The sequence below is a fragment of the Lissotriton helveticus genome, chromosome 6 (genome assembly GCF_964261635.1).
Source record: "Lissotriton helveticus chromosome 6, aLisHel1.1, whole genome shotgun sequence".
NCBI classification, from domain to species: Eukaryota; Metazoa; Chordata; class Amphibia; order Caudata; family Salamandridae; genus Lissotriton; species Lissotriton helveticus.
Genome location: NC_136067.1, coordinates 1380149862 through 1380174628, shown reverse-complemented (window position 1 = coordinate 1380174628; position 24767 = coordinate 1380149862). Strand labels below are relative to the sequence as shown.

The following is a 24767-nucleotide window of genomic DNA, read 5'->3' as shown; positions in this document are numbered from 1 at the left end:
CGAGTACTGACGGGGCCTGAGAGGGGAGGACAAGGAGTGTGTACTTGGCGCCTCCTTGCCGGTAGACCAGTCAGGGCCATACATTGAAGGAAAGGTTGATGGAAATGATGTCACCTTTCTGTTGGACACTGGTGCTACCCGTTCTACTGTGAGAACAGCGGACGTTCCAAACCTACCCCTCTCGGGAGAAGCAATCCAGGTAGTAGGTGTATCTAATCAATTGATTAGTACCCCAGTTACTGAGCCCATGGAGATTACAATAGGGAACTTTAAAGAAATGCATAGATTTGTCGTTTGTGACACCAGTCCAGTAAATTTACTGGGACGTGATTTGTTGTGCAAAATGAACTGTACTATCTTTTGCACACCAAAGGGCGTTGAAATTCAGACCCCAGACGAAGATGGTATCTACAAGTTAATGTTAATCAGACCTGACTCAGAGATTAAACGAATGACTGTACAAGACTTACCCGAAGAACTTCAAAAGACAGTGAAATCAGAAGTGTGGGACTTTACTGGAAAGGATGTAGGTTTAATGGAAAATGTAGATCCCATACAAATAGCCATGAAAGAAAACGCAGTTTACCCCAATACTAAGCCTTACAGAATGAGTGCCGAAGTGAGAGCAGGAGTTGCCATTGAAATACAGAAATTGTTAGAAGCAAACATCATACAAGAAGTGATGAGCAGCCCTTGTAATTCTCCCATAATTGGAATCAAGAAACCTAGTGGCAAGTACAGAGTAGTGCAGGACCTGAGAAAGGTAAACAAGATCGTGGTTCCTTGCTGTCCTATTGTTCCCAACCCCGCAGTGATCTTATATCAGATTCCCTGGGATGCTGAGTGGTTTACTGTGATAGACCTATGTCACGCATTCTTTTCGATCCCATTGCATCCAGATAGCAAATTTCTTTTCTCATTTGCTTTCAATAGTCACGTGTACGTTTGGAATAGGGTCCCCCAAGGGTACACAGAAAGCCCCTCTATCTTTAATCAGATCCTGAAAAAATGCCTCGAATCCCTAGTCTTACCTGGAAAGTCTGTTTTGGTGCAATATATAGATGACCTTTTGGTGGCGTCTAAAAGTCATAGAGATTGTGTGATTGACACCATTGCATTGCTGAATCACCTAGGTGAAAAGGGACATAAAGTGGCCCCTGAAAAATTGCAGTTCTGTTCAAAATCAGTGAAATATCTGGGGCATCAGATAGAAAAAGGCATCAGAAAAGTCACTTCAGTGAGAGTCAGTATAATTCAAAAGATGCAGTTACCCCGTACTCAGAAAGAGATCAGAATGTTTCTTGGGGTTGTAGGTTATTGCAGGCAATGGATTGTGGGATTCGCAGTCCTAGCAAAGCCTTTGATAAATATGACCAAGAAAGGAGCAAAGGACCCAGTTGAATGGGATGATGAAAGTTTGACAGCATTCACTAAATTACGAGACTGCCTGTGTACAGCCCCTGCTTTAGGAATGCCTGACTATTCTAAAGAGTTTGCCCTGTTCTGTGGCACCCGAGACAATTGTGCATTGTCAGTCTTAACCCAGGAGCATGGGTTGATTAGACGCCCAGTGGCATATTTTTCTGCCAGTTTGGATCCAGTGGCTGCTGGATTACCTGGGTGTCTGAAAGCAGTAGCTGCCACTTGCACGAGCTTAGAGCAGAGTGAATCCATTGTAATGGGACATCCTGTAACTGTGTATGTTCCACATGCAGTTGTAATTTTACTGACCCGAACCAAGACTCAGTATCTCACCCCTAGTCAGCTGACTAAATACGAGAGGATTTTCGTGGGTGCTGCAAATGTAGTTATTACTCGGTGTAATATACTGAACCCAGCCACCCTACTCCCTGACTCAATGGTTGTAGAAGACCAGGGAGAGAACGAGCATGACTGCATTGACCTGACAGAATTCAGTACTAAACCCCGCCCAGACATTAAAGAAACCCCTTTGTCTGTACATGATGAGGAATGGTTTGTGGATGGCTCATGTATGAGACACGAACTGGTGGGCCTAAGTGCTGCTTATGCTATAGTCTCTATAGACAGCATTAAAGAAGCATCGTGTTTATTTGGAGTAAAGTCTGCACAAGTAGCCGAATTGATAGCATTGATAAGAGCTTGCAAATTGGGAAAAGACAAAAAAATAACAGTGTATACTGACAGTCAGTACTGTTATGGGGTTGTGCATGACTTTGGCCAACTATGGCTACAAAGAGAATTCCTGACTTCATCAGGTACCCCCATTCGGAATGGAAGGGTTGTACAAAATTTACTGGAAGCAATCCAATTACCAAAAGAATTGGCAGTAGTCAAATGTGTTGCCCATAAAAGAGGCCTTGACGCTGTATCAATGGGAAATGATTTTGCTGATCGAGTGGCAAAACAATGTGCTATGGATCGCATGTCAATAAATATCAAACTGGGAGGGACTGGAAACAGCTGCCAACTTATGGTGTTTGAAGAAGTGCCTACCTGGGATGAGGTGAGAGAATGGCAGCATGCTGTGCCTTGGGAAGAGAAAGAGAAGTGGAAGGAACTTGGTTGTCGACCAAGGAGTGAGGATGGTGTCATTGTGGGCCCAAAGGGTATGCCTGTGTTACCTAGACACCTGCTCTCCTCTATGGCAAGATTGATACATGGAAATTCACACACTGGTAGGGACGCCATGGTTCTGGTTTTCCAACAAACATGGTACAATCCGAAGTTCAGGAAGGTAGCAGAATCACTCTGCCAGAGGTGCTTAACATGTCAACAGTTTAACGCTGGTAAAAGAACAGTAGTTGAACTGGGAAAAATTGGAAGATCAGGGGGTCCCTTTGTAAGAATTCAGATTGACTTCATCACCATGCCTCGTTGTGAGGGAAAAAGGTATGTCCTTGTCATTGTCTGCCTGTTTTCAAAATGGGTGGAAGCTTACCCTGCCACACAGAATGATGCCATAACCGTAGCCAAACTGTTACTGAAAGAATTGATACCTAGGTTCGGGTTCCAGTCATTATTGAATCAGATAGAGGCGGACATTTTCAGAATGAGATCATGGCTCAGCTCTGTAAAGCATTTGGAATTACACAAAAGCTGCACTGTGCACATCGTCCAGAGGCTTCTGGAGTAGTAGAGCAAATAAATGGCACTATAAAATCAAGATTAGCAAAAATGTGTGACTCTACTGGCATGAACTGGATAACTGCCTTGCCTCTTGTTCTGATGGGACTCAGAAGTATTCCAGACCGGAAAACAGGCCTGAGCCCCCATGAAATCCTAATGGGAAGAGTGATGAGACAAGCCTGGGTACCAGGATACAAACTGTTAAGCATTACTGATGATTTGGTACTTGAATACTGCAAGCAACTGGGTGACCAAGTGCGTTCTATCTCTCGCCAGATTGGGGAAGACGCCGTTGCCAACCCGACAACTCCAGTTCACAAGTTGGTTCCTGGTGACTGGGTTAGAATCAAGAAGCATACTCGTTCAAGTTGCCTTGCACCGAGGTGGGGAGAAAAGCGCCAAATAATACTGGTGACCACGACAGCAGTGAAGTGTGCAGGCGTTCCTAAGTGGATCCATGCCAGCCATACACAGAAAGTAGTTCCGGACAAGGAACCTGGAGCTGAAGGTTGTCCAGCTGAGGGGTCTGCAGACGCCGGTCCTGAAGTAGCTGATGACGAACAGCCGAGCACCAGCCAAGATGATTGGATACCCATAATTGACTTAACTGAAGACCCAATCAGAACAAGAGAACGGAACCAAGAAGATAGAGAGTGGAATAGGGAGGAAGAGATAGGCACAGGCGAAGACCCTCAGATCATTGAGATTCACATCAAATCTGAGGACGAAGAGGGAGGTCAGACAGGGACAGAACAAGTGATCGATACTCCTCCACTGACTCCTGAAATTGAAAAGGGACAGACTAGAACTAGTACAAAGGTTCGAGCAGAAGAAAATCAAGAGATCGAAGTGCTTGAACAGGATCAGGTAGAATTAGAAGAACGTGTTCAGGACACAGAAACAGAGACATTCGAAAGCCAAAATCAAAATTCACCTGAACCAGGCCAGCTTAGTAACCAGGCAGAAGAAATAGATACAAGACCTGGGACTAGTCAGATAGGAAGGGAAGAGACAGAAACAGAAGTGCCACAAACAAACGAAAATAAAAGAGCGTTAGAAGAAAGCCAAAACACAGTGCCCACTAAAAGACTCAAGAAAAAGAAAAATATTGAACCAGGATTTATTAAGAAACTGAGACTGAGAATAAAAACAGTAGAAGAAAAACTTGCAGAAAGAAGAAAAAGTCCTCGAATTACAGAACAAGCTGGAGAAAGCTCCAAAAGAAGGAGTGATCGAATAAAAAGACTGAACGAAAAATACCACGATCCTGAATGGACATTTTTAATTTTGGAGGATTTTGAAGATCTTGATTTAACTGACGAAAGTGACGGAGAATCGATTGCTGATCAGTCTACAGAAGAGGAAGACGAATTAACCTGAAGTTGCGCAAAGTAAGCTAACTGTGCAAAGTTACAGAGAGGGGTTGAGAAATCTTCTTCTGAACGAAAATGTCTGATTCAAACGTGAATGGAAGGCCTAGACGCAGTTGTTGCAAAACATGCTGCAAAGTATGTATATGTAGTATAGCTATAGTGATAATAATTTGGATAGGACTGACAGTTTTCATTCCTTTTATGGTAAGCAAAAATACTAATATTGACCCTACTCAGACTGTGACCACTGACACTGAAGAACTGACAACACAAAGTGTAGAAAAACGTGAAAAAGCACTCAGACAAACAAAACGAGACTTAGAAGCATCAGATGAGGAAGGACTACATTACCATGGAGTTAGAAACCAGACACAGTTAAATGTTTTCGCTAATCTTTTAGTGCACTATGTAGAAACTATGGAAATAGAAGACTGCTATGTCTGCATGAAGCTACCTACTTCTGTAGCTGAAGGCGTGACTTATCATCACCTACCTTTGACCTATGGAATTTCCTGTAGCATATTAGCTAGTTTATTTTACAAAAGAGGACCGTTACAGTACTACTATTCTAATTCTGACGTGATATTTTCTGAACTTCCTATACGTGGAAATCTGAATCCTGTACATACCAAAAGTGACGTTACACGTTATATGGGAGAATACTTTCTGACTATAGGTACCATAGACTTGAATGAAGCACACAGAGATAACTTGACCTGTTCTTTACATGAACAAGAAAAAATATTTTTAAACATGGCAGAGAAAAGAAGGGAGAGTTTCCAAAGAAAAGCTAATGACAAAAGACAGAAAACTCTTAAATGGGCTGAAAACATGGAAGGCACCTCAAATGGTGGGAATGGTCCTGCTTTGTTGCTGGATTTCGAAAGGAAAGGGAAACTTTGTCTTCACCGCGAGAAGACTAGTTATTATAATAACATTTTCATTGGTTCCAGTCAATGTGAACACAATTACAAGGTAATTGGAGGTTGGGGTTTCAAAAATGGGTCAGAACCGGTGTTTCCCGGAATTTATTATATATGTGGAGACAAGGCTTATTTCAAATTGCCGGATCACTGGTATGGAAGCTGCTACTTTGGCATTGTTTTCCCGAAAATATACCATGTGAAAGAAATTGCTGGAAGCAATGAAAACACTAATGGCTTAGTGCGTAGTAGAAGAGAAAGCGTAGGTGAAATAATGGGTAGTATTTTTAGTGCACTGATACCTGGAGTGGGAGTGGTTCTGAACACACACAGAATTTGCAAATTATCCACAATAGTGAATGTGTTGTCTAATGACACAGCTCACGGATTACTGCTGGTCAATACCGAAATGGTTGCGATCAGATCAATGGTTTTGCAGAACAGACTTGCACTGGACACCTTATTAGCAAAAGAGGGCGGAGTCTGCCGGATGCTGAAGGCGCAACATTGTTGCACTTACATACCGGACAAAAGTGTACAGATTAAAAAATATGTGAAAAACATTACTAATTTGGAAAAAGAACTCAAACCACTGGAGGTTGACAGTGCCTGGAAGAGACTTGTCGATGGTCTCTCCAATGTAGGTTATTGGTTTGCCAATTTAGGTAGAAGTTTATTGTTTAAGGTACTGATGCCAATTGGAGTGATAGGTCTCATCCTGTTCCTCATATTCGTCTGTTGCAAATGTCGCAAACACACAAAGAAGTACACGATGGATAGAAGGGGTGTGAAACGGAGTGTGGATGAGCTTGAATTGGAAGAAATGAATAATCAGATTTACAAAAAGGTGAAAAATTCTCACCCTGATAAAGATGTGAAAGAGAAATTGAATCGCTTGTTGGAAGAGATTGAGATGCATAAAGTGTGAAAAGTTGGCATCTGGTTCCATTTTTATTTGTGATGATAGTAAATATCATCAAAGAGGGGATTTTTGAAGCAAGATTTCGCACATTACGCGACTTGCTGAAATCAAGAACCTCGATTCATGTATAACTCTGTAATCCAATCGTACGTCTTACTAATTTCCTTTATTTTACTCTAAACATGTATCCTAGTGATGCTTGCCTATGTGTTTTACTAATACGATTAATTGGTGTCTTTAACATGGCCGCCGTTTAGGATATTGCTTCTGCGCATGCGTTAGTCACACTCACGTGACATGACGTAGTTGTGATTTTGGAGGGAAAGGGTGCACATGCGTAATAGCCACAAGATGGCTGCTTGTGTAATAATATGGTGAAGCTTGTGCAGATGCTCTCGTGTTATTGTGTATTGCACTAAAACATAACTGCATAGTATATTTTTATACTGATAAGTCATAAGTACACAATCATGTTATGTAGTTGATTAATTTATTTCTATGTTTTAATTTGTTTTCGCTTACTTTTCATGTATCCTCGGTACGGAGGGGTGATGGGGTGCTTGGGAGTCGATGTTGGAGTGCAGTACTGCGCAGAATCAGAAGTAGCGAGGTGGCATTGACACAGCGCCAAGAGAAAGTCGCTGCCAAGATGTGCCTGGGAAGATGCACCTTCACCCAGCCAGAGAAACAGAAAACTGTTACTTTATTAACAATGTATTCTTCCTATTGTATTCAGTGCGACTTCTCATGGGAACCCCAATCTTGCTAGGCGGTACCCAAGAATGCAAATGTGAGCTTGTAGAAGTAAATTCTGATTGGTGTGTTAACCTAGCCTACTTTGGGACCAATCGAAATTGTGGATTCTGACACTTTGCAACATTGGGGGGGTGGTACACTGACCCGAAAACAGTATATCTAGCCTAGGTTTGGCTATAGAATTTGTCCGACTTGTCTGAATAGCTGACCTGTCACTGACCCAACGCACTCAATAGGTGACTGAATCTACAGAGCGCTGCGGAGCACTCTGTCCGAAATTGACCATAGACTTTTAAAGGTTTTACTAGACCTTAAGTGCTGGCGGAGCACTTTGCTGGGGAGTTCGCTAACCCAATCGGGGTTCTGACTGATAGCTGCAGAGAGGGTGGAGCGCAGGCGTTGCTTCCGAACTGCGGGTGCTGGTCGTGCCTTGGTGGTCCTGTCCTGATCCTAATCTCAGTTTCCTGTCCTGTCCTGGGGTGTCCATTCTGCACCTGCTGTCCCATTGATGACTGCTATTCCTTGGGGTATTTCCTGTCCTTGACTGATCCGTGGCCAGGGTTGGTTTTCACACCATTCTAGGTAAATATATAGATAGGGCTGAGAACTCTATACTGCACCTTTCTATGTTCTGTCTTTGCTTCAATAAAGACATACCTTGCACATGTTATAATTTCCATGTTTTTTGCAACATCTGAATGATCATTGCATTTTTCATAGTATGTTTCTATGTTACCCTACCTTTTTAGAGCACAATTCTCTCCATACTGTTTATGAATTTAGATGTGGTTTATATTTTTCTCCTGTATTCTATTCTTGAAATAATAATGTTAGAATTATAGCGGTTTTCCACCTTTTACTCTTTCTATAAGTGAATAAGTTTCTAAATTCTCTCTCATGAAGTACGTCCTAATAGCATAATTTTAGTACATGCAAATAAGCTTGCTCATTTATAGATGTCCATTCTTGAGTTTCAGTTTAAGTCTACTTAGCGTGTTCCCTGTCACTCTAGTTACAAATTAAACGTTTGCCCTTACACTTTTCTTGTATGGTTACGTGCTTTTTGTCATCTTGATTATTGATTGCCTTTTAACTGTAAGCCTAATACTCGCAGATACTGATTTCTAGATAAAACCTTTAAAACTTCTCAGTTGTCCGTGGTCATTTTATGAAAATCAAAGTTTATGAAGTTGGGTTTGTATTTTGCCTGCCTTTCTTTTACAGCTAGCTCCCTGATCCATTGTGGTCATAGGTACCCGTAACGGTGGATTGGTAAGTCGGGTACACTAGAATAAAATAGAGGAATTCAGGGTTGCTGATGGTAGAATTGTGAGGTCGCCTGATTAATGTATATGGTGAATTGAAATTTATGGGCCCGAAAACTATATGGTGAAATTATTGGTCAGGTGACCCGCGATCTCTATCAAAACCTCGTGGTAAATACCGAAAACTTAGAAAAATGCTTTTAAAAGCATTTTTCTAAGTTGCATGTTGCACACACACATGTCCTTTGGACATGTGTGTGCTCAACACCTGTTTCAATTTGCATTTAAGGGGTGCTACAGGGTGTCCTTTGGACACCCCTGGCACCCTTTAAATCGCTATCTTATTTGCGATTAGCTAATTGCTATTCGCAAATAAGGAATACTCCCCAATCATTCCTATGGGCCTTTTGGCCCATAGGAATGTATGGGGAGTTATTCCTTATTTGCGATTAGCAATTTGCTACTCGCAAATAAGGAATGTGTAGGAATCGCTATTTATTTAGCAATTCCTACATGAATCCCGTTTTGCAAGTCCTTAATAGCGATTCCTTATGAATCGCTATTAGGGGCTCGCAAAACGGGAGAATGATGAATCAGGCTGATAGAGCCCAGATCCCCACAGAGATGACAGTTCAACCCTCAACACCTCTATACTCTCGCCACTGAAACGTACGCCCTCAAGAGACATGACAAAATGCCTAACTCGGCATAGGAAGTCAACTCAAATTACTATCTCCATCGAACTATATATCCACAATCGGCAAAATCGATCGTTTAACTCACTTGGAGAGTCAACTTGCTACAGTATCAAAGGGTATCAACAACATCAGTAAGATTCTAAAAACCCACCCTGCATATGATTGACAATCAAACCGACCCTTCTCCAACATCACCAGGCAACCCCTATGTTTATCTCAGACCCAAATGAACAGCTGGCACACAATTTCCCTCGATAACCAATTTCACAGGCCGAAATATCAAGCCTCATGATGTTCCTAAGGGAGATGATGGATCTAGCAACTACCAGCCATAACACTTGTACAAGTGTGACTATTCAGACTATTTCAAGCCCCCAAAGCGATAAGCATGAGTGTCAGGAGTTTATCATTTTTAGTGTATATTGAATTAATAAACAGCTGTTCTGCTCATCTCTAAATTACACCGACAGAGCCACCATGTGGAAGACTTTCATAGTGCCAGAGTGCATAATTAGGTGCCAGTGCGGAGCACTGGAAACCACCTGCCCAAATTAGGCACTGGTGCTGAGGTAACAGGGGAGAGGGACGTTGGTTCAAGAAGGTGTGGAAGAACAAAGGGGAGATGTGAAAGATGAATGGGGGGACTGGAGAGGTGTAAGATACAAATAGACAAAAATTTGAATGGAGAGACTTGAGGTGAATGAGAAGTGCTGAGGTGCACGCGAGGTGACGGGCCAGAGAGGCCATGAGACAAATGCGAAAGGCTGTTAGAGATGAGGGCAATGAAAAAACAGAATGGCAAGAGGTGATAAAAGGTGAAGTGAGAGGTTGAATGGAGAGAGTTCAGAAGTTGTAAAAAGGGGTGAAAGAAAATGGCCTGCAAAGTTAGAGAGGGATCTGGGGTTGGGAGAGGAGAGAAGAGAGGGATGGAGGAGAGGTGGTGAGAGGAAAGGGGCATGGGTAAACTGCTTAACTCTGCACAAGACCGCCAAGGTTTGAAGGGACCCTTGCTGCTCCCGGCCAGGGCCAGGTGAGCTTCTAATGTGGTAGCACGGATTCCTTGCGCAGTGGGAGGCCCTTCACAAAGGTTGACTAGACATCTTTCTGATGTTAATTGCTGTATTTGGTTATAAACTGGTACTGATGGGGTAAAATCTTTCCTCAGTGTTACTGTGTTTCAAAAATTTCAAAATAATATAGCAATGCTATCCCCAAATACGTGGCATCATAGAACATTATTTACATTTTCTTTCCACACAATTTAGTCAAGCCTGTTGCATAATTTGGACCTCACCTGCTTCATAATTCCAGTAGCCCTGCCTACAGGTTTAGACATTTTTGTCAGGAGGGGGTCCTTCCGCCTGAAAATTATGACAGGGGGGTCTTGGCATTCCAAAGTTTGAAGACCTCTTTAGGGCCCAGATATGCAAAGGAGCGGACTTGCATGTAGGTTAGACGAAACCTCGGTACAGAGAACAGTGTTTGATTTGAAGATCTTAAGGAGCGAGTCGGCTGGTAGGGAGCCACCAGTTTCTGAATGTATTGAGGTCCTAAGCCATGTTCAGGGCCGACTGGCCGTAGTGGGCATTTTCCCAGTAAGCTGGAGGGGTTTGGGCTGGTTTTGGGCCGGTGAGGGTCGTTTTTGTTACTGGGAGCCAGTTTTGCAGCAGTGCTGCAAAATCATCCCGCTGTAACAAAAGCACAGCAGCAGTGTTTCCCACCAGCACCCACTCCCCACCCCAGGCTGGTCCGACATAATTGCCAGAGTTGGTTTGCGTTCCCGGTCCGGGCCTGGCCATGTTTTGCTTTGAACATAAAGCACAATACTTTAAACTCAATGCGCTTGATGATCCTCAACCAATACAATTCCCGAAGCAGATGGGAGACTGAGGCAGATTTTGGTAAGTGGAAGAGCAGCCACATTTTGCACCAGCTGAAGGTCGCTGAAACAGGAATCATGTTAGCGCCTAGGTACAACACATTACAATAGTCTGGATACGATTAGGGCCTGGATGACCGTTCTTTGCGCTGCTAAAGGGATCAGCCAAAGAATCTTTTTCAGCCATCTGAGAACTGATAAGCATGTAGCAGTGACTCTAGTTCTGATTCATGGGGAGTTTAATAACCTTGAAAATGCCCAGATTTTTCACCAGAGGAGATAGGGTGGGCAGGGTTCCAAGGGACTCCAGCCAATGTCTAGAATCCCACAGTGTGAGAAGCTGGCCTGGTATATGATGTCCACTTATGTAATTGGGCACCCTGCACCATTCCAGACAACCCTAATGGTGATTTAAGAGGTCTAAGACAACCTTAGAAAGCTTTCTAAGTGGTAGCTGTGGAGAGCAGCCTTCAGGCATAGTCCATACGGAGTATAAAGCAGCTTGTTTTAACAGAATGCAATCTTATAGTATCAATGAAGTGAAAAAGATCCACACAAGGTATTTATAAAAATATGTATTTTTCATATAATACTCTCTAACCTGTTTAGATATCTACCTACCCGGAGATAAACACAATGCACACAATACTTTGCATAGAACTACTGTAAATAGCACAGAATACACAGTGGGCCCTGGGGGGGCTTAACCATGTACTAAGAAAGTGGTATAAGAACCACGACTCAGGTTAAGATATTGTTGAGAGGACGTAGAAGTGCTGGGGACCCAAGGAACCACCCAAGGCGAGTGACAGGGAACCCCAAGGAGAGCATGTGAAGTGTGGGAACACGACCCTGTGCTCGGTACAAGTCTACATGTAAGTCTTGGTTGGATTTTTAAATATTAAAGACCCTTCCCAATGGGCCCTGAAGAAACCTCATAGAAGACAGAAGGTTGGAGAGCCACCGCACCTGTGGATACCCTAGTACCCATGTTACCTACACCAGGGAAGATGGGTGCATAGGTTTGAATTGGTGTCTTAAACCGAAATTGAACATAATGGAGGACTTCAAGAAAGTGCCGCTGCTGAATAAGGAGAAAGTGTACGGTGGAATTCGAAGGTGGATTCTAGATGAGAGGTACCTGCAAGCAGAGGGTACAGAGTCTATGTTACTTAGGAGTGACCAGGAGACTTGGAAGACGAAGGCCCTCCGATGTCGGATGTTACAGGGGAGATGACAATGACCTTGACTCTGCAGCTGTGAGGACCAGGCAATGCTGAGGAAGACCAGGAGCCATGCACAAGCTGTCCCTTGTTGGATGTCGACTGCTGAGGGGTTGGTGTCTGGTGGGAGCACCAACAAGCCTTGGAAAAATCAACCAATGCAAAAGTCGAAGAAGGTGCAATGTTGGAACCAGCAAGGACCAGGGGACTCACCACAAGCAGGGGAGTCAGGGCATGCCCGGAGCAATAAGGTGAGCCCAAAAGAAGCAAAGGTGACCCTCATATCGACCCACAGGCAGAAGGCACTGGAGTCGCGAGAGGACCTCAAGCAGCTCACCAAAAGATGCAGGCCACAATGCACACAATACAGTCTGGCTAAAGATTCTGGTCACTCGAGGTTGGGGCTACATGGAGCCCGAAGATCTTCTCTGAAGGAAGTCAACAAGCCTATACAACTGCAAGTTGATGTGGTGCATAGGGTTTCAGGTATTGCAGCCCCCACGAGGGATACTGGCCTCAAACGTGGTGAGAGGGCAGGGCAGGCCTCATGAAGTGTGGAGAACCACCACCTGTGTTGCAGAACCTCTTGGAGTTCGGAGGAGCTTAGGATCAGCAGACCGGTCGACTTAGTTGTGGTGCCTGCGAATGAAGGGAAGTGGCTCCTTCACTTCAAGGGATATTCCTTCAGGTGTCTTTGATGCCCACACGCCTTGGAAGGTTCCTGTATGGTGCACAGGCACAGATAATCCAGTAGACTGGAAGGTAGACGAAGTCGAGCCTAAAGGAAGTCCAGCTAAGTCCAGAGTGGGCAGTTGGTAGAAGAAGAAGTGGTGTCTAATCTGAATTGATTAGACGAATCCAGGGACCCACCCACAGGTAAGCCCTTAAGTGCCCTAAGGAAAGGGTTGGGATGATTCAGGGGACCCTCCCAGGGAAGGGTTTGGACAGGGGGGAGGTTACTCCCAAGTCCTTTGTCCAGTTTTGCACCAGAGCGGGAGCCAACGGCTCCCAGAGCTTGCTTGAACTGGACAATGCATGGGGACACCAAATGTGCCCCTCATGCAGATTGAGTGGCGCTGGCAAGTGCACCCACCCAGCCCCAATACACTAAATCCTGTCTGGGAGGTGGTCACCCCTCCCTTTGACAGGATGCCTATTGTTCTGCCTTCCCCTGCTTCAGCTTCGCTCAGCAGCAATAGGACAGAATCGTGTCTCTGGTCGGCATCAACCATTTTGTGCTGTCAGGGTATAGGAGGCTGGCACCAGGAACACTACGAGCCTAATGGAGGGCTTTTCCAAACATGATTGATTTGTTGCAGCCAGTTTTGAGATGGTCATCGCGTAACTATGCAGTGCCCCTCTAAATGGTATATGGCTGCTTCTCTTACAACCTGGGAGAATTTACTCCATAGGCTGTATGTATTTCTTGCTCATGCAGGGGTACCCTCACACTTAGTACCACGCACCATGCCTTTCGGATTGCTAAGGCCTGCAATAGGGGTGACTTATAGGTTTTAAGTACAGTCAGCCACATGCATCAACAGAAGCAATTGCGATTCCTAAATAGCGATTTTTAAGGAATCGCTATTTAGGAATCGCAAAAGCCTATATATGTAGAAATCGATATAAAAATAGCGATTCCTACACATTCCTTAATTGCTACTCGCAAATTGCGAGTCGCAATTATGGAATGCTGTCCCATTCATTCCTATTGGCCTCCAGGGTACTAGGGTGTCAAAATGACACCCTGTTGCACCCCCTGAAATTGATCTGTGCACATATGTCGCACACACACATGCCCTAACGGCATGTGTGTGTGCGCAACATGAAACTTTGAAAAATGCACAAAAGTTTTTGCAAATTACCATGAAGTTCAACTTCATGGTAATTTGCTACTCCTCTTAGCGAAACCGCTAATTGTTTTACTTTGATGCATTACATTTATGGAATCCCAATTTGGGATTACTTAAATGCAATCGCAATTTAAGGATCTGCCCGTTTGCGACCGGATTTTAGCTTGATGCATGTGGCTGAGTGTCCCTAGATATAGGAAACTTAGGGGCATATTAGCAACAGTTAGCGATATTTATTGCTAACTGAGCTTAGCGTTCGTTTTTTAAATGCCGCGCTTCGCCCAATATTATCGCTGAGATAACGTCCTATTACCAACGATTATCTCAAAAGCGATAATATTGCAGGCGTTTGCGTGAATATCGCTGGAAAACCAGCGGTGTTCACGCATTAGCGTGCAAATGCTGTTAGCCATGTTATCCACCTCCCATTGGATAACATGGCTAAGAACTGATATTTGCAGGCGTTAGCGCTTGGCGATATTCGCGCTTAGTGCGAATATTTCCATCGCTTCGCCTTTCTTGGTAATAGGCGATAGTGAGGTTAGCGACTGCTTTCAGTCGCTAACTTGTTGGGTACGCCCACTTTGCATGTCATTAGCGATAAATATCGCTGACATGCAAAGCGGACCCCAAACCGCTTGCTATCGCCTACAAGCTGTCGCTAAGTGGTGTTAGCGACAGCTTGGTAATAGGCCAATGGAATTATCGTCGCTTAGCGGCCGAAAACGGCAGCTAAAGCGGCGATAATTCAATATCGCCACCCTTGGTAATATGCCCCCTATATCTTTAGTAAGGGTGCTAGCACGGCAGGCCTTTAGCTCCATTTTTAATGGTCTCCCATGGGTGGCATAATGCATGCTTTAGCCCATGGGGGACCTCTGGGGTACCTATGCCCTGGGTACCTTAATACCATATGCGAGGGACTGATGAGGGTACCACAGTATCCAATCTGGGATATGTGAAGTACTAACACAACAATTTAAGGGAGAAAGCAGATAGACTGGGTCCTGATTTGCAGGATCCCAGTCAGACTAGTCAAATAACAGCTTATCACCAGGCAAAAAGTGGGGGTAACTGTAGGAAAGTAGGATCTGCTTCTTATGGTTACCCCCACTTTTTGCTGGATGTAGTACTGTTTTGACTAGTCTGACCGGGATCCTGCTAATCAGGACCCCAGTCTATCTGCTTTCTCTTTAAAACTGTTATACTTTGTACTAGGTACACTCCAGATTGGATATTGGGCTACCCTTGTCAGACCATAGTATATGGTACATATATACCCAGGGCATAGCTACCCCAGAGGTCTCCCATGGGCTGCCGCATGTATTATGCCACCCATGAGAGACAATGCAAAATGGAACTAGAAGCCCGCCATTGCAGCCTGTGTGAGTTGATGCATGCACCACTTGCAAAAGATATATGTTAACTATATCTAAGGGTCACTGCATTTAAAACCTATAAGTCACCCCTATAGCAGGTCTTTACAATCCTGAAGGCAGGGTGCTTGGTTCTAAGTTAGAGGGTGCCCCTGCATGAACAGGACACCCCTGCAGCCTACGGAGTCCATTTTCCCGGGTTGTCAGTAATGCAGCCAAAGGCTAACATAGAGTGGCATTACGCGACCGCGTGAAGACCAACTCTAAAATTGCTTAAACTAACCCTATTCTGTTTGGTAACAAACATGTTGGAATCCTACCACCACACCGGTAACCAATGTGGGAGGTATCATTCCACCCCTCAGAAGCGAGCTTCGTGGGGTCCCTGGTGTTCACGGTACAAGCCTTCTAGTGCCGGACAGCATAAAATGGTTGCTCCCGACCAGAGACACATTTCTGCCCTCCTGCTGCTGAGCCAAGCTCGAGGAGAGGAAGGCAGGACAATAGGCATCCTGTCACAGGGAGGTGTGATCACCTCCCAGACAGGATTACAGGGAGGTGTGATCACCTCCCAGACAGGATTTAGTGTATTGGGGATGGGTGGGTGCGCTTGCCAGTGCCTGAAAGTCTGCATGAGGGGCACATTTGGTGTCCCTGTGCATAGTCCAGTTCAAACCAGTCCTGGGAGCCGTTGGCTCCCACTCTGGTGCAAAACTGGAAAAAGGACAGGGGAGTATCCTCCCCATTGTCCAGACCCTCCCCTAGGAAGGTCCCCTGAATCCCTTGGGTACTTAAGGGCTTACATGGCTGTAGGTCCTTAGATTTGACGTGGACAAGATTCTAAAACCAGAAACCGCTGAACTTCGACAGACTGGACACTTGGACTTCGCTGGACTTTGTTTGGGCCCAACTTTGTGTCCCACTCCCCTGCATCTGTAGGCACCACATCACGAAGTACCGGTCTGCTGCTCCTGAGCTCCTACAAACTCCGAAGATCCCAGCAACACAGGATGTGGGTTCCTACGTCCCTTGAGGTCCGAGCTGCCCTCTTACCAAGTTTGAGGTCAGAATCTCTTATGAGGGCTGCAATACCCAAACATTGCGCACCACATACTTTTGAAGTGCATGCGCTTGTTGACTGTTCCCGGACAAGTGCATTAGGCTATTGATAGCCCCAAACTCTGGTGCCATTTTGTACGGAGACTTTTGTCCTCCTTGCACTGGTTCTCTTTGGGCTGTTGTTTGGCGAAATCGCTTGAGGTCCTTTCGCGACTCCTATGCCTCCGGCCTGTGGGTCCACTTGAGAGTCAACGTTACTTTACTTGAGCTTCCCTGGTTGCTCCAGGCTTTCTCTGACTCACCTGTGCTTGGTGAGTCTCCTGGGCCTTGCTGGTCCACCTCGCACACTTCTTTGACCTCTTGAGTGGGTTGCCGTTGCCAAGGCTTGTTGGTGATCCCGCTGGACACCGACCCCATAGCACTCAACATATTCATGGGACAGCTTGTATCTGGCTTCTGGTCATCTTTGACGTCTCCTAGTCCCCGCAGCTGCATAGCCAAGAACTCCTTCAACCAACCTGAAGCACTCAACATCGGTGTGCATTCGTCTACCGAGCCCCTGGCCACTCTCCAGTGACCAAGACTCTGTCCCCTCTGCTTTCAGGTACTCCTGGACCAGAATCCACATTTGAATTCTAACGGACACTTTTGTTCCTTCAGACAGCAAAACTTATTCGAAACTAATTGCTAACCGGCTAAATGATCTGATGCCGGGTTTTGTCTCTCCAAGACAACGTGGCTTTATACAGGGTAGAGGCACTACAGATCACATAAGACGGATACTATCTTTGTTGGATTGGTCACAGGGGACTTGTTCTCTTGTAGGCGTTGCCTTGTTGGACGCCGAAAAAGCGTTCGACAGGGTCTCGTGGACCTTTCTGTGGTCTGTTTTGGGGAAAAAAGAACTCCCGGCGGAATTTGTCAGTGCAATAAAGTCATTGTACTTCCAACCGTCCGTAGTCATTCGTGTTTCAGGCAAGATCTCGGGGAGGGTGCGGATAGCTAGAGGAACGAGACAGGGGTGTCCCTGCTCGCCCTTGCTGTTCGCACTGTACATCGATCCGTTTATCAGTAGTCTGGAGAGTAACCCGGCAATTAAACCTGTTCAGGTTAATAATTTGGATTTAAAAGTTTGTGCATACGCAGACGACATAGCCATAGTGACATCAGAGATTAATAGTGCATTACCCATTATTGTAGAGTCAGCAGATGAATTTGGCCGGCTATCTGGCTACAAATTGAATGTCGATAAGACGCAGCTTATTCATTCGGTGGCTGGCCGACCAGAAAATTTAAAGTTTGAAAAGGAGGCTACATATCTGGGCATAAAGATCCCTGCTAATACGGAAGAAATGATTCCTATAAATTTAAATCCCATTATAGGCTCCTCCAATAAAATATTAGAAAGAATCAATAATCTGAAGCTTTCACTTCTAGGGCGTAGTAATGTGATTAAAATGCTCATTTTCCCCAAATTTTGGTATTTATTTCGATCTATTCCTTTTTTGATATCATCTGGTTTTTTGTTCGAATAGAGAGAATGTGTTCTAGGTTACTCTGGGGCTATCACGGGGCCCGGCGAGCATTTAAAAGGTGTGTATTGCCTAGAGAGAAAGCTGGATGGGGCATCCCGAATTTTCAGTTATACCATTGGATTGCGATATTACAGCACATGGGTTTTTTAATTCTCCTGGAAGATCCAACTGAGGATTTTTTGATGCCTTCCATCTATGAGATGCTCCTGGGCACCGAGGCTAAACAGTGCTTTAATCGGATCATCAAACCCAGTTATTATAAAAAAAACAAATTTAAGACTTTCGAGACTGCGTATGCTATATGGCGGATTATCAAAAAGAGATTCCGGTTAAGCCCTAATATTAATATATATACCCCTTTGAGGAACTGTTCTGTTTTACCTGAATTATTTCATGATAGGTTGATTCATAGATGGCATAACTTGGGGATTTGTAAGCTTGGGGACTTGCTTCAGGGAAATGAGTTTGCTTCTTTTGAGTACCTAAGGAATAAATACCAGATACCCTGTCTGGACTTTTTTAAATACCTTCAGGTACGAAGATTCTGTGTACAAAAAATTTCTAAATCTTTGTTTATACTTGGAAAAATCACAATATTTGAAGCCATTAAGAGTCGGCAGAAAATAGGGCCCCTATATCGGACAGGTGGAAGATGATTTAGAAATTAGAGCTGGTAAATGGCAAATTAAACTAGGTGTTGAGAATGTTTATCTAGAGAGGAGCTTGGTGATTGCCGGCAAAGTATTGTTGAATGGATCTCTGAGAAGCCAACATTTTATGTCTGTTTTTGAGTTATATTATACACCGGGAAAACTAGCTAAATGGAATTCTGGGCGGGGGACAAAGTGTAACCGCTGCAGTATTTTTGCAGCGGATGCTTTTCATATGTTTGCATTATGCCCCAAATTGGGCCAATTTATAGCTGATATAGAGCGCTTTCTTGTGGGGAATTTAGGCATCTCAATTAAAGTAATGCCATCATTGGTTATTTTTGGATGTGAAGAGAGTCTGAATTTTCAAGGCTTAGATGTAAAGGAAGGCTTTATTTTCATTTGTATGTCTGCATATCGTTCATGTATTACCTCTCACTGGCTAGATGAGGAATCACCTAATTTCATAATGTGGCAAACGAGGCTTTTGTCTATGTTTTATTTAGAAACTGCATTATATAAGATTAAGGGAATAAGAAAGAAAACTTTCGGAAGGAATTTATGGTCTCCAATTGCTAATTGGATCGGAATTTGATATCAAATGTGGAAACTGCTACGTTATTTGTGAAATGTAACCTCTATATTGCTTTTATTTCTGTATTTCTGCTGATCCTGTTGTTGACACAAAATTCAATAAAGAAAATAAAAAAAATAAAAAAAAATAATTCTAATGGACACTTTTCTTCCTTCCAGCAGCTGCACTTCTTCAAAGCTCTCCATTGGGTTCGACTGCGGTTTCCGACACCACTACAGACCTATGCACCCGGCTCTCCTGGGATAAGTAACTCTGGTACTGATGTATCCATGGGTGGGTTGGCTCTCCAACCTCCCATCTTCCATGTGGCATCTTCGAAGTCCACTGGGAAGGGTCCTTAAACTCTAAATCTTAAACACCGACTTTCTCATAGAATTGTACGGAGCACGCGTTTGTGTTCCCACACTGCACCTGTCCTCCGTGGCATGCCTCCTTACTCACCTTGGGTGGTACCTTGGAGTCTATGTCCTCTAGACACTGTCTTGACTCGAGTTGTGGTTCTAATACCACTTTATTAGTATATAGTTTGGTGCCCCTCTGGGCCCACTGTGTATTATTGCTGCTTACTGTCATATCTGTGCTTAAGTATTGTGTGCTTTGTGATTATCTCCATGTATGAGATATTGTGTTGTACTAGAAGGGTTATATTAGTAAATACATATTTTTATAACTACTGTGCAGTGGTGGGCACTCCATTGGGGCGTTGGAGCACCGCCCCACTGCTTTCTCACAGTATTTTAAATACCATTTATTTGCTGCTACTCGCGCTGCGAGAAAGCAGAAGGCAGGGGTATATGCTTGGTTGGGTGCCGGCTGGAGGTTATGCCTGGGTGGGGGTGGCCGGGTCGGCAGGAGTGGCTTGCAACACTCTGAGTTCCCTGACTTTTTTGGTCAGCCCGGGGGCCAACCAAAGCAGTCATGCGCACTCTACATTTTCTCAATGTAGGCTGCATGCAGCCAACATAGAGACAAGTATTTGCAATGCAATAGGTCTCACATTTGCGAGAGTTTGAGCTACTGACATTGTAGATGAGAAAGCCTTTTATTTATGTGTTGGTTTTCAAAACAGATAAATAAATGGCATTGTCATTTATAATGCCAATAGCTTAAACTCTAGCAAATGCAAGACCTATTGCATTGCAAATGCCTGTTTTCCAGATGCCCTCTGTGTGTGTCTCTTTCACAGTATGCTAAATAAAGCAAAAAACCTCCACAAAGAGCTTTTCAACATCATCAAATGGCAAACCCCCAAACCTACCAAAGAAGCCCCTCTTGTCTCCAGAGAAAGATGCAACAACTTTGCTAAATTCTTCAATGATAAAATCATGAAGATCGAACCCTCCCTAGGCTGCCAAACGCAGATGTCCACTGGCAATCCCCCACACATCACAGAGGTTAGCAACTACTCTACCTACCCACCGGTCTTGCCATCAGTGGCTTCTCTACCTTTGATCACCAGTCTTTACCAACGCACAAGTTCCTACACAGCACCCAGGAGTTGGAAGACTTTCCACCCACTCACAGAAGAAGACATCTACAAGGCGATTGCAAAATCCAAACCCTCCCCATACTATGCAGACCATCTTCCAGCCTCCCTTGTTAAAAGTCTCAACCACACCATAACCCCTCTCTGGACCAAGATAATAAACAGCTCTCTCATCAACGGGACTATGCCAGACTGTGTCAAGGAGGGCCAGGTCACCCCCACTGAAAAAAAAAAACAGGTGCAAACCCGGATGACGTCAGCAATTTCAGGCCTGTTTCCAACCTTCCCCTTCCTGGCAAAAACTTTTAAGAAGTGTGTTCTCTCCCAATCAATACAATGACAGCAACAACCTATTTGATTCCACCAATCCGATTTCAGCAAGGGATAAAACAGCTATGATGAATATAGCAGATGATATACATAATTCTCTGGATGCAGATACATGCTGCCTGCTCTTCCTCCTAGACCTATCAGTGGCCTTCGACATGGTCGACAACAAACTACTTTTGAACTCACTACAACAGCGAATCAGAGAAGATGGCGCAGATCTGAAGTGGTTCTCGTCATTTTTACATAACCGATCTCAAATAAAAAAAATAAAGTACTCAACTTTCACTGCTTATGCCATCACACAAGGCATCCCACACGGCTCAGTACTGTATACTACAGTCTTCAATATCTACATGGAACCCCTCACTGTAATACTTGAACAATCAAACATTGCCTACCACCTATATGCAGTTAACACCAAATTATACCTGGAAATATCCGCTTTGGGTGACATACGCCGGCTGAACGCCACTCTCACACAAGTCCAAAACTGGCTGACACACCACCACCTCAAACTTAACCAAGAAAAGATGGAAATCCTCCTTTTGACCAATCACAGCCAGCTCCCCCAGACATAAGAATCGCTAAATAACCCAGATGCTCTGAAATGCAAACAGACTCTGGCGGACTCCACTAAATCTCTGGGGATCACCCTGGACTCAAATCTGAACATGAGCACTCACATAAAGACAACAGCAAAGGGTGCCTTCTACAACCTAAAACTCCTTAAATAAATTAAGCCCTTCCTCCCACCAAATGACCTAAAAACTTCCACACAAGCTCTGCTACAATCCAGACTGGACTACTGAAACTCCACCCTCACAGGCATCCGGAAATCTCACTTAGCCCCTCTGAGAGCCACTCTTAATTCAGTGGCAAGGATGATCACAGGAGCAAAGTGATTCTACCGCATCTCCCACGCAATCAATAGTCTAAAGTGGCTACCTATCGAACCATACTGTTGCTTCAAGACTGCCTGCCTCACCCACAGAGTTGTGCACATTGGTAAACCAGCATTCCTCGCATCCAAACTCACAAAGGCAGGCCAAACAAGAAACCCAAGAAGCTCCAATACACCTCTCCTCATCCCCCTAGAATACATAAACAAAAAGCCCTCTCTCGCTCCTTCTCAGACAATGCCCCCAAAATCTAGAACTCTCTCCCAGTACATATCAGAACTAACTCTTTCATCATGAGTTTCAAAAGACATCTGATAGAATTCTTGCTCATTCAACACCTCAACCATCCAGGATATAACATCAAACTCACTCTGGAACTACCACCTCCTTCTATCTTATTTTCGCCCAAAGACTAAACACTGACTTGACTCTCCTCACTCTATGTATATTGTATTGTTACTGATTGATAATGCCTTGACAATGATGTAAAGTGCTCTGATACCTTCAGGTCTAGCCAGCTCTATAGAAAACTCTTTAATAAATAAACTATTAGAATTTGACAATGCTAAAAACATGACCTAGTTGAGTGGAATCCAGCCGGTAACAGGCTTTATGCTTTTCCCTCATACCAGTCCACACTTGTCACAACTTGCTTCAGGCAAAATACCGGCTGCTGCAGGAACTTTAAGGAGGTTTGCGAGATGCACACAATGTTCTTGTAGTCAACTGTCTCGCGCTGGAGGATAAGTAGATGTATTTCCCACACTGCCAGTCTTTGCTCCCATACAAGCTGAAATAAGAAAGAAATATGGTTTTAAACATGACTGCTCATACCAAGAGTAAGAAGCCTACTTCCTCAGTTCTTACCTTTGCCTTCTCTCACCCTCTGCGAGTGGAGGTGGTGGTCAGAGCTGTATTTGCATGACCAGACTTACTTTCTTAAAATACTCCAAATAGCGACAACAGGAGGTGGCCGTTCTATTTGGGTAGCATGTGGCACAGTAATCCAGTGTTTGTAGGATTGTGGGTCTGTCCATCTCTTTCAGATGCTTCATCTTTGGAACTGTGGCAAAATACAGAAAAAATGGCATGCTGAATTCCCCAAATAAAAGATGTTTCTATGCACCTGAATTTTTAGATCAATGTATCTCACCAGAAAAGTATTTTACTTTAAGAATCTCTAGATTCTTAATTTAAAACCAGCAAGACACAAAGACATACTCAATTTGCAATCTGTAAAACAGTAAGAGTATGGTTTTGTCAGGAAGCCTTTTCCTTGGACCATAACCTTGCATATTTAGAAAGCCCCATGTACCTAGAAAGGATCTCATTCTATAGTGAATCTGCCAGTGTGCTCATGCACTGTAGGATCAACTGAATGTTGAGCAAGCACCGTGTTCTTTTGTCCCACTGGGCATCATTGTTTTTCACAACCAAACTCCCAAATCATGACTTTGCTCTGATGTCCAACTATTTTTCTCTGTGCATCAGGCCATGTTTGTATTTCATAACTGAGTAAACATGCCTTAAAGACTCTACATTAACTGTGTTGAGGTTTACTAGATCAATACTGCGGCTTTAAGGGCTTCCAACTGCTAAGGGAAGGGCAGATAGGTGGAGTTTAAAGCTTGAAAGATAAGAGATACATTGATCTGCAATGTACAAGACATTTCATTCCATAGTCCAACAATCTGGTAGAAAGTGCTTAAGGTAAAGAAATAATTTCCAATATCATAGAAGATTGAGACTTTAAACAGCTCCAGCCATGTAGCTGGTAACTAAGAGGACATATAGTACTGCTAAGTTCTGACATTTTGATACCTTAACATACACAGGCTGGCCAAGAGGGACATCTTATAAAATGGATAATGTTGGGAGGGGATGTGGGTCTCTGGTATCTTGATAAATATGTTCCCAGAATAAGCCCTTTATCTGCCTTATTTGAAGATACTGTAGGCTTCGGGTTTTGAACGGACTGTAGAATGCGTATCTAAGGTTAGCCTCCATGTTGGTACAGATCTCTAGGGCCTGTGAAATTTTTTGACAACTATCACCATTGCCTCTGGAGCCAGGAAACACATATTCTATTGCAATCTCATTGAGTTGCTAGGACCCTCCTTTTGAGGATTCTGCTTTTAAAGTCAAAGTTCATAAAGGCAGGGAAGGTTCAAAGATCAGTTTGCAGGTGGAAGACAAAGGTTATGTTGCTTCGGTACTGGCAGTGCCTTCTGAATGTCTTTGGCTCCAAAGACTGATAGGAAATTTCAGATGGATATTATGGCCCTCGAGACACAGTTTCCTGCACTTGTGATTTTACATGAGGGATGGTTCCAGGCAGAGTCATCAAACTCATAAGACTTGCAGTTGGAGAGACCAGGCTTGGTGGAGCAGGCATAAGGTCAGGGTGGATACTCTCCGCGAAAATGTAAAAAATCTCCACGAACACGCAGATATTCAGCTAGTGGTTCACCTTAATGCACCTCCACTCTCTATCCTTTCCAATGCTTACTGGTCATACCTTGATCAGGCTAGGCAGTGGTTGGAGTCCTCCAGGTTCAGTAGTGTCTATTGAACAAGGATTCTTACTTCAGTGTACTGGGCAGCTGGATTTGAACTCTGGGCTGAAGCAAGTCATATGTTCTACATTCCAGAGAGTCATTCTCATTCTCTTCTTCATGTTGCAGCAGAAAAAAAGTATTCACCTCAGCTCTAGAGTATGTTCCCTACTCCTTTAAGGGTGGCATTCAAGTTGTCTTGCTCTGGTCTCCCTAACTATGCAACTTTGGTGATAGACATAGGCTAACACACTGGGCTACAGAAGTTAACACAAAGGAACT

The 24767-nt window shown here is 44.0% G+C and overlaps 1 protein-coding gene across 1 annotated transcript in view; it reads right to left on the bottom strand.

The window, feature by feature from the left end:
• LOC144763503 (uncharacterized) overlaps window positions 1-24767 on the bottom strand; it is a 556338-nt gene that overhangs the window by 192806 nt on the left and 338765 nt on the right. The window lies entirely within an intron of this gene.